The sequence below is a fragment of the Sinocyclocheilus rhinocerous genome, unplaced genomic scaffold, assembly GCF_001515625.1.
Source record: "Sinocyclocheilus rhinocerous isolate Xijiao unplaced genomic scaffold, SAMN03320098_v1.1 scaffold559, whole genome shotgun sequence".
Classification (NCBI taxonomy): Eukaryota; Metazoa; Chordata; class Actinopteri; order Cypriniformes; family Cyprinidae; genus Sinocyclocheilus; species Sinocyclocheilus rhinocerous.
In genome coordinates, this window is record NW_015635536.1 from 114652 (window position 1) to 118630 (window position 3979).

The window sequence follows — 3979 nt, forward strand, 5'->3', positions numbered from 1 at the left end:
AATGAGCATGGGTATGAATGCTAACAGTCACTGCTGAGGATGGAGATGAAGATCGCTGAATAAAGGCTTGAGTTTGGGTCTGTTCGTCGCAGTCATATGGATTCTGAAGATTTGGATTACTGTGCACAAATAAAATTGATTCCTTTTCTAATTATGTTGCATTTTTTGGTTTATTCTATTTTATGGTTCTATTGACAGCATGTCGGAGAAAACGTCTTTTGTTTCCCACGGCAAACAAAGTAAATGTTACATGATAAGTAATTGTTTAACGTTTGCAGAAATGTTACTCATTTTAAGGGTTTAAAGTGTAGTCTTGTTTAACATTATGCATTCTTTGAAACGAGTTGGCAGCAGAAATCACACAGAACAGAACGAAATGTTATATTTTCACATTAAGTAAATGAGTAAACTTCATTTAATAATGCAAATGAAAAACATAATGCCATTGATATGACAACTGAATACAATATAATACAATGTTCATTTAATAGTTTTATTTTATTAATTTATCTTTATTTTTTATTTTATTTTTATTTTTTCTAGACTGTAATGTTGGTAACCTTGAAAATTACACTGTCCACTTCTCTCTCTGTATCAAACTCATACATGTGGTATGCTTGTGGTCCCTCTCAGAGCATCAACGAGAGCAGAAAGCCATTCTGGCTGTGTGTAACGTGGGGTTTTGGGGTTTGTTTCATGTTCTTGTTTTCATGTCTTTTATTTTGTAGTTTGATTCATGCTGTTAGTGTCATGCTTCCCTTGCCCTCATGTATCTCTGCCTTGTGGGTGTGTCATGTTCTCATTGGTTATTGTCTTGTCATGTGATTATCAGTTCTGTTTGCTCATTGGTTGCTTTAGTCATGTGCCTTGTTCCCCATTGGTTGGTTTGTGTCATGTGATCCTTTTTGTTTGGTATAAGTAGCCCTCTTGTTGCCAATGTCTCTTGTCGTTTATTAATGTCTGTATCTGCTGTTGGTGAGTCTAGTCTGTTCATGCTATGTCAAGTGTGTTCAAGTCAAGTCTGTTCAAGTCAAGTCTGTTCAAGTCAAGTCAAGTCTTTGTTTGGATTTCACTCTGTTAAATAAACTACACATGGGTTCTTCAACTTGCCGTTCAGTGAAATGCTCATTACAGAATACACCACCAAGAACATGAACCCAGCAGTTTCACGCTTCCTCTGCCTGCGTCAAGGAAACAGGGCTATAGAGGAATATGTGGAGGACTTTTGCGAACTTTCTCACTGTGTGGATTTTAATGACGTGGCGCTTAAGGACATTTTTCGTTTTAGTTTAGACGAACCCCTTCGTTCAAGTCTGTCTGGGGGTAAGATTTGTTGGTCACTAGAACAATATATTGACTATGCTTTGTTGCTGGCTGGTTCACCTCTTACTGTTGGGATGGCTTATGAGGAGCCCTGCAATTTTGCACTACCATCCGCACCAGAGCACTTTCACGTTCCAACTGTTATGTCTGGAATTATTCATGTCACGTCAGAGTCTACGGAGCCTGCTCACGTCATGTCTGCTACTCCACAGTCTGCTCACGTCATGTCTGCTACGACAGAGCCTGCTCACGTCATGCCTGCTACTCCAGGGCCTGCTCACGTCATGTCTGCTACTCCAAAGCCCGCTCACATCATGTCTGCCAAGCCAGAGCCTGCTCACATCATGCTGTTAGTGTCATGCTTCCCTTGCCCTCATGTATCTCTGCCTTGTGTATGTGTCATGTTCTCATTGGTTATTGTCTTGTCATGTGATTATCAGTTCTGTTTGCTCATTGGTTGCTTTAGTCATGTGCCTTGTTCCCCATTGGTTGGTTTGTGTCATGTGATCCTTTTTGTTTGGTATAAGTAGCCCTCTTGTTGCCAATGTCTCTTGTCGTTTATTAATGTCTGTATCTGCTGTTGGTGAGTCTAGTCTGTTCATGCTATGTCAAGTGTGTTCAAGTCAAGTCTGTTCAAGTCAAGTCTGTTCAAGTCAAGTCTGTTCAAGTCAAGTCTGTTCAAGTCAAGTCTGTTCAAGTCAAGTCAAGTCTTTGTTTGGATTTCACTCTGTTAAATAAACTACACATGGGTTCTTCAACTTGCCGTTCAGTGAAATGCTCATTACAGAATACACCACCAAGAACATGAACCCAGCAGTTTCACGCTTCCTCTGCCTGCGTCAAGGAAACAGGGCTATAGAGGAATATGTGGAGGACTTTTGCGAACTTTCTCACTGTGTGGATTTTAATGACGTGGCGCTTAAGGACATTTTTCGTTTTAGTTTAGACGAACCCCTTCGTTCAAGTCTGTCTGGGGGTAAGATTTGTTGGTCACTAGAACAATATATTGACTATGCTTTGTTGCTGGCTGGTTCACCTCTTACTGTTGGGATGGCTGAGGAGGAGCCCTGCAATTTTGCACTACCATCCGCACCAGAGCACTTTCACGTTCCAACTGTTATGTCTGGAATTATTCATGTCACGTCAGAGTCTACGGAGCCTGCTCACGTCATGTCTGCTACTCCACAGTCTGCTCACGTCATGTCTGCTACGACAGAGCCTGCTCACGTCATGCCTGCTACTCCAGGGCCTGCTCACGTCATGTCTGCTACTCCAAAGCCCGCTCACATCATGTCTGCCAAGCCAGAGCCTGCTCACATCATGCCGGCCACTCAAGAGATTCTTCACAACATGGCCACCATTCAAGAGCTTCATTGCAAGATGGCCGCCACACAAGAGTCTCTTCGCGAAATGGCCGCCCTTCTAGAGTCTCGTCACGTCTCAACTGATCATCCAGAGTCTCGTCACGTCGCAGCTGATCGTCCAGAGTCTCGTCACGACATGGCCACCATTCCAGAGCCACATCCCATCATGGCCGCCATTTCAGAGTCTGCTCACGTCGAGCCTGCTACCCCGGCCAAGATGGCCGCCACGCCTGAGCCTCGCCACACCATGGCCATTACGTCAGAGCCTCGTCACGCTACGGCTGCCAAGCAAGTCTCCCCTAAGGATTTTTTTTTGGGGGGGGGGCTATAGTACCCAAGCTCCTGCAGATGCGGAGCTAGGGCCAGGACTAACAAGACTTATTGCCAGTGTGATGGACCCACCACTGATGTCAGTGCGAGTGGTTGGCATCCCAGTGGTCGCAACACTCTCAAGCCCGACAGGCCTCCCTCTGTCTACTGTGCTGCCCGTAATGGCGATCGCCATTTTGAGCATGTGGGCTGCACACTGTGCTCCAGAGGCCTCTTCTGTCCATGAATCTGCCCCAGAGGCCTCTCCTGTCCATGAGTCTGCCCCAGAGGCCTCTCATTTCCACGAATCCGCTCCAGTACCTCCAGAGGCGGCGGCATCCGCTGCAGAACCTCCCGAGGGGGCAGCGTCCGCTTCTGAACTCATAGTCTGCCCTGTTACGGCCAAGAAGGCCATTCATGAACTCACAGTCTGTCCTGTCACGGCCAAGGAGGCCGTTTATGAACATTCTGCCTGTCATGTTGCAGCTATGGTGGCTGCTCACAAACTCTCTGCCTGGTCTGTCACGGTCAAGTGGTCTGTCCATGTCTCTGCTCCGCCATGGCTTCCTGCTCTGTCGGCACCACTCGTCCGTCCTGCTCTGCCGGCACCGCCATGGCTCCCTTCTCTGCCGGCACCGCCATGGATCCCTGCTCTGCCTGCACCACCATGGATCCCTGTTCTGCCTGCACCGCCATGGATCCCTGCTCTGCCGGCTCCACCATGGCTCCATGCTCCTATGGATCTGATCCATGGCCCAGGTCCTCCGTTGATCCACAGCCTGCCTCTATTCCATGGCCCAGGTCCTCCAGTGTTCCACAGTCTGCCACTGCTTCACGGCCCAGGTCCCCCTCTGCTCCATTGTCTGTCACTGCTCCATTGCCCGGGTCCTCCTGTGCTTTGCTGTCTGCCGCTGCTCCGCGGCCCAGGTCCTCCAGTGCTTCACGGTCCAGGCCCAACTCTGCTCCACAGTCTAGACCTGTCC

At 47.7% G+C, this 3979-nt stretch overlaps 1 protein-coding gene across 1 annotated transcript in view; it reads left to right on the plus strand.

Moving 5' to 3' along the window:
- The window catches only part of magixb (MAGI family member, X-linked b), a 100443-nt gene that overhangs the window by 53826 nt on the left and 42638 nt on the right, over nt 1–3979 (plus strand). The window lies entirely within an intron of this gene.